The sequence below is a fragment of the Astyanax mexicanus genome, chromosome 6, assembly GCF_023375975.1.
Source record: "Astyanax mexicanus isolate ESR-SI-001 chromosome 6, AstMex3_surface, whole genome shotgun sequence".
Classification (NCBI taxonomy): Eukaryota; Metazoa; Chordata; class Actinopteri; order Characiformes; family Acestrorhamphidae; genus Astyanax; species Astyanax mexicanus.
Window position 1 is genome coordinate 36,346,220 of NC_064413.1, and position 12,736 is coordinate 36,358,955.

The window sequence follows — 12,736 nt, forward strand, 5'->3', positions numbered from 1 at the left end:
ACCTGGATATAATACTGCTCACTTTTATATATGAGAACAAGCATGAAAAAAAACACAATAGACGATATTGCAATTATTGTGACAGGCCTACTTATTACAGTTTCCTTCTTTTTACACTAATACAGTTATTTGGGCTATCTAAATACCCTGGCTATAATGTTGCTGGGAGTATTTTATGATAGTAAAATTGCTTTTAGCTTTAATTATAAATACACTACAGTAACACAACTCATCTGAATACACTTGTAACTCTGGCATCAGCACTCCAGGACCACCGTTAGCCCCCATACTGTACATTTTAGAGCATTTCCTGCTGTAAAACTCTCGTATTAACCCTGTAAGGTTGTGTTGTGCATGATCAGATTAGCTGGTTTAGGTGTATGGGAAGCAGGTAAAATGCTATATAAACCTTATGTGCAGGGAGTCAGAACCAGAGTCAGGAACCACTTCTTTAGATAGCTAAGCTAAATCCAATATAAATGTGGATATATCATGTCCCAAATCGCTCCCAACATCTGAGAAGGTACATTACAGATGTAGCTTTATTTACAATTAAATAATGCACATAATGTTGAGTTGGGAAATGGGCAGTGTGTGCTTCTTGTAAATACTGTGTATATATTTTTTTTATTGTTTATTGTTCAGTGCTCTCTTAAATAACTGTAAATAAATATTAAATATTTAAATACTGTAACAGTATGGTTTACCTTCCATCTCAATTTTATGAATGTGTTTATCTTAGAGACAGGTGTATCCCGGCTTTAAATGTCCCTAATTCTGCAGTGTCTGATATTGATTCAGTGCAATATTTGGCAATTTGCTTTGTTTATAGTGGATATCTTGCAATTTGTCTTAGTCTTTGATTGCAACCAAATCCTCGTACCAGTTATGCTTCAGAATCTAGTCCTTGTTGGTCAGCAGAGACAGTTACTGCAACAAAACCAGGTTAAGCAAGTGTCTCAACTGTTTTTTTTTCATAGAGGTGTATGTTGCTCCCCGGTTACGTACACTCTGTGGATCTTTTTATTACTGAAGATGTGAGTGATAATATTTGCCCTGCAACATGTCATTACAAAACTGGAGCATTGCTGGGAGAAATTAGAGGGTTGTTTTGCATTTCCAGTCAGACTGGTTGCTGTAATTGTGTGTTTCAGTGTGTTTTATATTGGTGCAAACAACCTGTCAGCATTTTACCTTCGTAGACAGATTGCTGAGACTAATGCATTCGGAATTAATTACTGTAATCATGCTGAAATGTTTACCTTCCTATCTCTTTTAACGAATCCATTCATTTCATTTGACAGACATATCTCTGCTTTCACTTTTGCTAACTCTGCCGAGACTGAAATGGATACATCAGTGCAATATTTGGCAGTAAAGCTGTTTTGGTTTGTTTACAGGGGATGTCTTGCGATTTGCGTCATCCGTTGAAATATTTGATATCCAGTTATCAGAAGATATTGGGCACTGGACCTTTAGCCCACTGAGTCATACCCACAATTCTCTGCAGAAGTGAACACATTGCCTCTGAGGAACAGATTCAGACCAGTGAGTCAGTAACTCATTCATCCGCTTACGAAACCGGCAGTGATCTGTTTTCATCAGCGGATTTTATCGGTAACTTTAGCATACCAACTGAAGTATGATGATTTGAGAGGACATGTGGTGCTGTTCTGGCTATTTAAATGATGTGACCTGGATATTTTTAGTTCCTGTTAGCAGGTTAGCGGGTTAGCATTTGTCGGGGTCTCATGATGACTAACAGGAAAAGGTCAGTCTACACTGAAAGCTTTAACTCATAAAGCTTCTAAAAAGCTATGGTTGCAAAAGAAACTCAAGGCACTCGGTAGAGTTGACTGTCAGGACGAGGTTTGGCAGGGTTCTGCAGGAGTCTCAGATGTGGGAGAGAGACAGTTAGCTCATCCACCCACCTGGGACTGTCCGTTAAGTTGATTGGCAACCAGCGTCAGGAGCTATTGTGTCACAACAGAATTAGCGCTCGGTACGAGAGACGAGAGGGAGGAAGCAGTTTGTGATTTATTCTGGAGGTAACCGTGAAGGCCTCCATGTTTCCGGGGCTCATTAAGATCTAATGAAAGAAGGAGCCATCCTGCTTGCTGATCCGTGAGCTGCCCCATCTCCATGGCTACAATAACCACGCTGATATTTCCAAAGATCGATGGATGAAAAGGTCAAACTGGCTGCATCGCTGATTCATGCATAGCAAGAGCTAGCTCATCCCTTAAGATCTCATCAGGCCATGTTCATGCTTATTTGGGCTAAGAAGAAAAGGAGTCATGGTGAATTGCAGCACTAAAATGAGTCCCCAGCTTTCCAGCTTTTTTGAAGATGTATTGTCTTGTGGTTCTGTTGACAGTTCTTATCCTATTATAGTTTTCAGTAATTACCTGCAATATGCATGAGATTTATTTTCCATAAAGCAGCAAACAAACTGCACAAAAGCTAATCTTTCCAATTCTCATTTTAAATACCAACACAGTCTTGATTACAGCTTGCCTAAAAAGATAAATGTGCTGCTTGCCACCTGCTGCCTAAACAAAGATGTCTGTATCGCATAATACATAAGACTGGGTATATTTTTATATAAACTGCATATAAAAAGTTAAATCTAACATTTATACCATGTTTGTTACAAAATTCGTAAATATATAAATATTTTACAATTCACACTGCAGCTCCTGTCTGCTACTTGAATTTGCATCATTGTTAAGTTTAGGTTTAGTTTGAAGTGTAGGTTAAACTTAGGTTATGGTATAAGTAGGTAATATTAGGGTTTAGGTAAAGGTGTAGGCTAAGTTTATGTAGAGGTGTAGGTTAAGTTCAGGTTTAGGTTGAGGTGTAGGTTAGGTTTAGGTAAAGGTGTAGGTTAAGTTCAGGTTTAGGTAGAAGTGTAGGTTAAGTTCAGGTTTAGCTTGAGGTGTAAATTAAGTTCAGGTTTAGGTAAAGGTGTAGGTTAGGTTTAAGTAGAGGTGTAGATTAAGTTCAGGTTTAGCTTGAGGTGTAGGTTAGGTTTAGGTTTAGGAAAAGGTGTAGGTTAAGTTCAGGTTTAGGTTAAAGTGTAGGTTAGGTTTAGGTAGAGGTGTAGGTTACGTTCAGGTTTAGGTTGAGGTGTAGGTTAGGTTTAGGTAAAGGTGTAGGTTAAGTTCAGGTTTAGGTTAAAGTGTAGGTTAGGTTTAGGTAGAGGTGTAGGTTAAGTTCAGGTTTAGGTTGAGGTGTGGGTTAGGTTTAGGTTGAGGTGTAGGTTAGGTTTAGGTAAAGGTGTAGGTTAAGTTCAGGTTTAGGTAGAAGTGTAGGTTAAGTTCAGGTTTAGCTTGAGGTGTAAATTAAGTTCAGGTTTAGGTAAAGGTGTAGGTTAGGTTTAAGTAGAGGTGTAGATTAAGTTCAGGTTTAGCTTGAGGTGTAGGTTAGGTTTAGGTTTAGGTAAAGGTGTAGGTTAAGTTCAGGTTTAGGTTGAGGTCTAGGTTAGGTTTAGGTTAAGTTCAGGTTTAGGTTAAAGTGTAGATTAGGTTTAGGTAGAGGTGTAGGTTACGTTTATCTAGAGGTGTAGGTTAAGTTCAGGTTTAGGTAGAGGTGTAGGTTACGTTTATGTAGAGGTATAGGTTAAGTTCAGGTATAGGTTGAGGTGTAGGTTAGGTTTAGGTTGAGGTGTAGGTTAAGTTTAGGTTGAGGTGTAGGTTAGGTTTAGGTAAAGGTGTAGGTTAAGTACAGGTTTAGCTTGAGGTGTAGGTTAAGTTCAGGTTTAGCTTGAGGTGTAGGTTAGGTTTAGGTAGAGGTGTAGGTTAGGTTTAGGTAGAGGTGTAGGTTAAGTTCAAGTATAGGTTGAGGTGTAGGTTAGGTTTAGGTAAAGGTGTAGGTTAAGTTCAGGTTTAGCTTGAGGTGTAGGTTAACTTTAGGTATCGGTTGAGGTGTAGGTTAGGTTTAGGTTGAGGTGTAGGTTAAGTTTAGGTTTAGGTTGAGGTGTAGGTTAGGTTTAGGTAAAGGTGTAGGTTAAGTTCAGCTTTAGCTTGAGGTGTAGGTTAAGTTCAGGTTTAGCTTGAGGTGTAGGTTAGGTTTAGGTTGAGGTGTAGGTTAGGTTTAGGTAGAGGTGTAGGTTAAGTTCAGGTATAGGTTGAGGTGTAGGTTAGGTTCAGGTATAGGTTGAGGTGTAGGTTAGGTTTAGGTTAAAGTGTAGGTTAGGTTTAGGTAGAGGTGTAGGTTAAGTTCAGGTATAGGTTGAGGTGTAGGTTAAGTTCAGGTTTAGGTTGAGGTGTAGGTTAGGTTTAGGTTGAGGTGTAGGTTAGGTTTAGGTAGAGGTGTAGGTTAAGTTCAGGTATAGGTTGAGGTGTAGGTTAGGTTTAGGTAGAGGTGTAGGTTAAGTTCAGGTATAGGTTGAGGTGTAGGTTAGGTTTAGGTATAGGTTGAGGTGTAGGTTAGGTTTAGGTAGAGGTGTAGGTTAGGTTTAGGTAAATGTGTAGGTTAAGTTCAGGTTTAGGTTGAGGTGTAGGTTAGGTTTAGGTAAAGGTGTAGGTTAAGTTCAGGTATAGGTTGAGGTGTAGGTTAAGTTCAGGTTTAGGTTGAGGTGTAGGTTAGGTTTAGGTAAAGGTGTAGGTTAAGTTCAGGTTTAGGTAAAGGTGTAGGTTAAGTTCAGGTATAGGTTGAGGTGTAGGTTAGGTTTATGTGGAGGTGTAGGTTAAGTTTAGGTTTAGGTTGAGGTGTAGGTTAGGTTTAGGTAGAGGTGTAGGTTACGTTTAAGTAGAGGTGTAGGTTAGGTTTAGGTAGAGGTGTAGGTTAAGTTCAGGTTTAGGTTGAGGTGTAGGTTAAGTTCAGGTTAAGGTTGAGGTGTAGGTTAGGTTTAGGTAGAGGTGTAGGTTAGGTTTAGGTAGAGGTGTAGGTTAAGTTCAGGTTAAGGTTGAGGTGTAGGTTAGGTTTAGGTAGAGGTGTAGGTTACGTTTAGGTAGAGGTGTAGGTTAAGTTCAGGTTTAGGTAAAGGTATAGTTTATGTTTAGGTAGAGGTGTAGGTTAAGTTCAGGTTTAGGTTGAGGTGTAGGTTAGGTTTAGGTTTGGGTAGAGCTTTAGGTTAAGTTCAGGTATAGGTTGAGGTGTAGGTTAGGTTTAGGTAGAGGTGTAGGTTACGTTTAGGTTGGGTTGAGGTGTAGGTTAGGTTTAGGTAGAGGTGTAGGTTACGTTTAGGTTTGGGTTGAGGTGTAGGTCAGGTTTAGGTAGAGGTGTAGGTTAAGTTCAGGTTTAGGTTGAGGTGTAGGTTACATTTAGGTTTGGGTAGAGCTGTAGGTTAAGTTCATATTTAGATAGAAATGTAGGTTAAATTTAGGTTAAAGTTTAATTTACATAGAATTATAGGTGAAGTGTGGGATAACTTTAGGCTGAGATTGCAGTGTAGGTTAACTTTAAGTGTTGGTTAAAGAACCTGTTGAGTTTAGGTTTAGTTTAAGATGTTGGTAAAGTTTAGGTTGAGGTTCAGGTAATAAAAATAAACTGAGATTGAGAACATCTGAAAGCAAAGTGTTTCAGTGCTGGTTTTCTGGGATGTGTCAATAATTTATGAATTTGCTTGTGGATCTAACTATATTTAGTACACATTATAGGAATCCTAAAATTATATTTTTATCTCATATAAACACATTTTGCTTTAGATCAGACTGGGGTTTTTACTAACTCGGATTATGTTGTTTGAGATTAACATTCTTTTGTTTTGTTCTGAATATTTATATTCTGAATATATTGATATATACAATATAATGCCAAACCCTAGCCTCTCAGTGTATTTCAGTACATGCCTTTGCTCTAAATGTCACACTGTTTACCTTCAAAATGACCTTTATTTCCACTCTTAATTACCTCTTGCTCCTATGTTATCTGTTTCTCATCACAAACTGCAGTGATCATTTTTGTTTTTCTCATTCCTCTCATTTTCAATCATTCCACTTTTCTTTGGGAATGCTGATGACTCATTCTTCTCTGCTCTTAATTTTTTTTTATATTATTATTTGTCTCAGATTTCCTACAATGGTTTGCATTTTGCATGATGCTACATGATCCTGGAAGCGACCTCACTCTGTGAGGGAAAGACCTGAAATGTCTGACCTCATCTGCTTATCGATCTGCTGGTTTTCTGCCCCCCAGTGAATAAGCGCAGGTATTCAGGTTTCACTGCTGTAAACAGTCGCTCACCGCTGAGTGGTGATGATACATAGAGATAATTACATCAATATGTGATCATGATGATATCACAAGGATCGTGTTGCAGAGGTGTGGCCAGGGCAGTAAGTGTTTTTCCCAGATACAGGAACACCTAGATGGCTGATAGAGTTAAATACATTACAGTGTGACACCATATGGCTGTCATACATTTATATTATGTTTTATATTATGTATTTTTTTACTAACAAAAAATAATGTTTATCTATGGATGTAATATAAATATCCCCCAACAATTCAGATATAATGCTGGAGTCAGTTATTTTTGTGCAAAAAAAACACATTTTAAGATTGTAGCCAAAGCTTTATTAAATACTTCGTCTTTGTCCAGTGAAAAATGGTGACTTTACAGAAAAGGGCAAAAATGTTCTTAACTTTTAATGGAAGTTAATGTAAAATTGGAGCTTATTCTAAGTAAGTTTAGAGCATTTCTATTGGTCTATATATTTAGAATTATTTACACAGTGTACAGAGCAGACTATGGGGAAAACGGAAAAACAAATGGAGATATTAGTTGTTATTTTATTGGACATCAGCTACTTTCAGATTTACTGTAATATTTAAAGGTTCTAGTAAAAGATCAATGTATAAAAAGTGACATCTGACATTGGTTGAAGCAGAAAAATGCTCAGATGTCATTTAACTAGCCTTTTTACAAGCCTGTTATGATTTTCACTGTGCTTGTGCATTGAGTGACACAACCAAGTAATGCTTAATTTTGCTCTCAGTTGGTGTAGGATTGAATACAATGGCAGTTGTGTTTGGTACAATTCAGTGTTTTTATGTATTTCAAAATAGTAACTTTTACATTTATTTGGCAAGTGGTGGCTGAGTGGTTAGAGCACCAGGTTGTGGGTTTGATTCCCATGTTTGCCAAGATTACATTGTTAAGCCATAGAGGTGCTTTGTATGGGTGTTTGCTTACTAGTGTCTAAACGTGTAGTGACAAATCTGCAATGCTACAATGGCTGCTATTGTCTTTGTGGGGAAAAATGCTAAACTCTACTTTTATTATCTAGATTATGACACCACAATTATTCTTGAGTCTGGACAGTGTAGACATTATTTCTTAGAGCCTAAAATTAATACTAGGATGATTAAAAGTTAGCATTTAGCCTTTTTTGCCTCACTGCTATATTTTCCTGAAGTATTTATCACACTTATCCTTTGATAGCGAGGTGAGTTTATGTACATTTTAAGACGTAAAAGACGTAAAGATCAACAGTGCTTGAAGTTCTACTGTGAGGGTCAGTTCTACATACCAAACTCTCATTATTCAACAATAGTAAGGTACATGCTGTTTGGTGTTCGAAGGCCTCTTTAAGTTCAGAACATGGTCATGGTCATCATCAAAAGAAGTCCGATCAATAAATGGTGGTGATAGAGGCAGGATCACTGGCTGTGCTTTTTCAGGGCTAAATCTGATACAGAACGATCTGTCTGCTCCCAGTACACCATTCACATGTCTGAAGTGGATGATAAGCTCTAATGGACAAGTGATTGTGTGTGTGCCGGTGAGCTGATTGGGCTGTTCCACCACTTCACGTTTGTTGTTGTTGTCTTGATTACAGGATCTTTCTATCTGATTTACACACGTTTCTTACAAACTTTGTGACAGCCACAATATTATGACCACCTTTTGAAGTTCAGTTATACAGTTACAGACTGTAGTATATCTGTTTCTCTGCAAACTTTAATATAAGAAAGCCCAATGATATCAGAATTATATCGGTATCTGTCGATAATTGCTTTTTTTTGTAGAATCAACGGCATTGAGTGATATGGCCAATATTTCAAACCTGTACTTGCTGACAGAGGTGGAAAGTAACAAATTACATTTACTCACATTACTGTAATTGAGTAGATTTTGAGTAGGTCATTTTACTTTTACTCCAGTACATTTTGACACAAGTAATTTACTTCGCTACATTGAAAAACTCTCGTTACTGAGTAACAAATTAAATGCTGGGGGATAAAAAAAACAAATTGTCTGAATTAAAAAAAAAAAATTGTTTTGTTCTCCATGGCAGCGCAGCTGAACTTTTTTCCAGCAGTGTTTATTATGGTTAGTGAGAGAGACGATGTGTAAATCAGCTGTGTAGCCTGGGATCTGTGCACGCGGCTCGGGGGAACCGGTGTTCTGTCGAGTTAAGCTACCCATCGCTATGTGCTTCTTTACGGCACTGTGCATGCGCCAATCAAATATTTTTTTGTATGATTTCATGTTTTTCATGATAATTCATTTTTTTTTGTTTTTATTGGGATCATTAAACAAACTGCTTAGATGTTAAAAACTATAAAATACGGTTTATTGTCAACTATATGACCAAACTTTTTAACTTTTTAACAGTAAAGAAAAAAAAAGGATCATAGAAACCTATGCCACTTGTTCTTGAAAATGTTTTATGGGGTGGTCTGAACAAATACTGCCTGAAAAGGTCCAAATTATTATTTGGAATAATAGTTCATTAAAAAAGATTTAATTTATGATTTGTACTTTTTTTTTTACATCAAATAAATAAAAGTAACTAGGTAACTTTTACTCTTAGTCAATGGGCCAAAATTAGCAGTGGTACATAAAAAATCATTGATTTAAGCAAACTTTTTAGTTATTTTTTATTAGCTTTAAAGTTACAAAGTTATACCGGGGTGTCTAGTCTCCCTATAAATTATACTGTATATGTGTAGAATCAGCAGACCAGACAGGTCTGTTGATCATCCTTTAGTCCTTCATTAGTGCCATAGTTGACTGGATTCTGTATTTCTGATTGATGGTCTGTTCTCAGCAGTGATGCAAAAAAGGTGTTTAAGAACTCCAGCAGCACTGCTGTGTCACTGCAGTGCTGAGAAACAGATATAGAACTACAGTCCTTAACCTACTACTATTTTGTTTTTACTCTGGGTGAATGAGCTACTGAAGTCTGAGTTTTACCTTTTGAAGTCTTCATTGCTCCACCAGCCGCTCGTGTTCAGTAAAACTGAGCCAGATCCTCTTTTAGAGGCTGTACGTGTGTGTACGTAAGTACATAAAGACACGTGACGTGGCCAGAAGAACTCCCATGAAAATGACCCGACACCCCAGTTTTTAGAATTAATAAATTATGCTTAGCAGAGATGGTCATTCCTGCACACTGCTACCATTAAACACAATATTTTATCTCTTCTCCACTCAGAAATGCTTCTGCTTTCAGTTTAGAAACAAAATAATACTGACTGCCACTTTAACTACAGAGCTTCAATATGCTTCTTTATGTTCAGTGGAGTTGATAAGATGGACAGTGAGTGTAGAAACATTGAGATGGTCACACTTTTGTGACTTGACCGTGTATAAATGCATTCTGGGTGTGCAGTGCCCTCTTTCTCTCTTTATCTCTGCTATCTAAATTGAGCCAAAATGAACGTTTCAGCTCCTGGTGGTGTGAGAAGTCAGAAAAAGAGATTAGAGAAGGAGAAAGAGTGATTCTGTGCTTCAGCTGGAAAGGCTGTGAAGCTGGTGTTATAGCAGGGTATGTTTATGGCACAGTTGGCATGTTGAGATTCGGTGCTAGGATATATTTCTCTTTTTTTCCTCTCTTTCTTTTTTTTCTCTCTCTTTCCATGTATTAAACTCCTCTTCCAATATGTTGGGTGAGCCCTGCGTATTGTGTTTTATCCTACCTGTCAGGTATTTATACGCAATTCCTTTGTGGACCATTTGCATCTCGGCAGTGTGGAACAAAAACGTGTTGAGTGAAAAGTGTGCAGCAAATGAAAATGGAATTATTGCAGGGGCTGTGATGCCGAACCGGAGCTGCTTATTCCCAAATTTGAAGTGAATGTTTGTGACAGTATAATCTGTCCACAGCACACGCTCCCTTTTCCCTGTCCGTGTTTCAGGGGGTGTCAGCTCAATTTCACCCACAGTCAGCAGCACTATTATTTTGACGTCTTAAAGTGGGGTCTTTTGGGGCGGGAGTGGGGGGAAAGGAGGATTATTTCACATGACACCATCAGCGCCCAATCTGGGAAATGAGGCTGCTTGTTCTTGTGAAAGCTTTTTGTAAGGTGGGACATGCCTGAAACTGCTTCTGCGAATCTCACATTGAATGGCATGCGTGGCCTTATCAGAGAAATGGGAAGCTGAAAGCCGACTGAAAATTCTGTGAATTGAGCCTTTTGTTTTCCTGCAAGGGATATACACATATATGCGCACATGGCAAAAGTCATGGGATAAGGAGATCCTTATAAGGGCCGTCTGAACCTCTGGAGCTTGACCGTCAACTAATTTGACATTAAGTGACCTACAAAAAGAATGGCAAATAGCAGCTGGGGTGAGTTGCATTGAAAGAACAGTTATAAACAGGCTCCTAGAGGCAGGACTCAAGTCGTGTAAAGCTAGAAAAAAGCCCTTTATTAATAAGAAGCATAGAAGAGCCAGGTTGAAATTTTGCAAAAGCTCTGATCAGTCCATTTTTTAGCTTTAGGCTACACAACACCTGGTCATCTAAACATTATACAGAGCCCCGTAGAAGCATTCAAACTACAGTATCTTGCAATTACCTTGGAATTTGGTAGTGGATCGGTGATGATCTGGGGTGGATCTGGAACCGATCAGATTTGGGTGCATGAATCTAGCCACATGTAAAGTTATCCTGAAAGAAAACTTTCTTCCTTCAGCTCAAGCTGAATAATCCCCAACTCTGAGGACTGGTTTCTCTACAGGACAATGAATGCTTCATGCCACACAGCTAGGTTAATCAGATGTAGATGAAGGACCACCAGATCAAGACCCTGTCATGGCAGCCCAATCTCCAGATCTGAACCCCACTGAAAACCTAGAATGTAATCGAGAGGAAAGTGGATGATCACAAGCCATCAAACAAAGCTGAACTGCTTGAATTTTTGCACCAGGAGTAGCACCCAAAATCAATGTGAAAGACTGGTGAAGAGCCTGCCAAGACACATAATAGTTGCGATTAAAAATCAGGGATATTCCACCAAATATTGACTCTTTATAGCTCTTTCGGTGTTTGACCATTACTCATTTTCTATCAATAAATGCTGTAAATTAGAATATTTTTATTTGGATTTTGGGATAGATGTCAGTTTTTTTTAATAAAATAAAATAACAATCTTAATTTTACTCAAACATATATCTATAAATAGTACAATCAGAGAAACTGATCATTTTGAAGGGGATGCTTTATTATTTATTTATTTATTATTATTATATTTTTTTTTTCTGGAGCTGTAGTTTAAAACACATCAAGAATGTGACAGAGTTTTGATTGTACTTTTGTCTTAAAAATACATTTAATACATTCAATATTAGAAAGATATTTTTTTAACATTGTCCAAAGATTTTATAATGGGCTTTGCTGGGTAGTTTTTATTTGAGCCCTTTAAAAACAGAACAAATTCTGTTCTTTTCACATTAAGACCTAAATACACAGCAACTTTAACCGGTGTTAAATAAACATTTAGTATTAAATTAACACAAATAAGGAAAATAAGAAAAAAATACTTTGTTGTGGAAAAGGTTCATATATGGATTAAGGAATGAACTGTGCTTTTTTTTTTTTTTTTTTTTTTTTTTACATTTTTGTACCCTTTAAACCTTTTATTTAAACCCTTACATACACACACTGTGTAAAAACGAATGTCATATAATGTCAGAATTTCATATGAGCCTGTCACTGTTTCTGTGTCAGACATGTCATGCAGTGGTGGCATGCATATAAAGTGTATTGTGTATATATGTTTGAGGTAGTGTGAATATATCAGTGTGGAGTGTGTTCACAGTGCATTGTTCTAGCAGTGACAAAGTGACACATAAAGTGACTGTTCCCTCCACTGACAGGCTGTAGATACAAACACACTATTACATATACACACACACACTGAAGAGTCTTTCACACTGCTGCCCCTGTGTTTCAACAGCATGTTAAAGTGCACAGAAACCGCAGACCCCATCTCTGAGCCTCTCCAGAGTTCTGCAGAGGCCTTGGACCTTCAATGGTTACTTCACTTCCTCACAGTCCGTCCATTCAGACGAGCCCGAGCATGTTTAGTGCACAGTGGCCGGGTCGTGAGAGAACATGGAGGACCCTTCTGTATCTCTGTATGTATCTGTGCCGGAGGGGGGCCTATAGGGACATGTCTTAGGTTTATTTGACATGAAATGCAGCTCATGCTACATCTGGTGTTCGGGTGGGTGTGAAACGGGCAGAGCAGGAAGGGAGTCCGGCTGCCTCACACAGGGTTTATTTAGACTGGGCGTGAGGGCCTGGAGGAGCAGGGCTAAAGGGAGAGGGGGAGAAGGTAAAGCGAGCCCGCCGTTTTGCTGAAGAGCAGATGTGCACTGGAACAAGGGAAATGTGTTTGGTTTGTGGGGTGGAATGGTTTCATTAGTCAGTGGGATTGATTTGTTTTCTGTGCTTGCGAGTGCACAGGCCACCTGCTATCGCCCAGTCAAAAGAACAAACCTCTCTCGCTGATAGAGTATAAATGCCATTACCAACATATGTCAATCCTCTGCGTA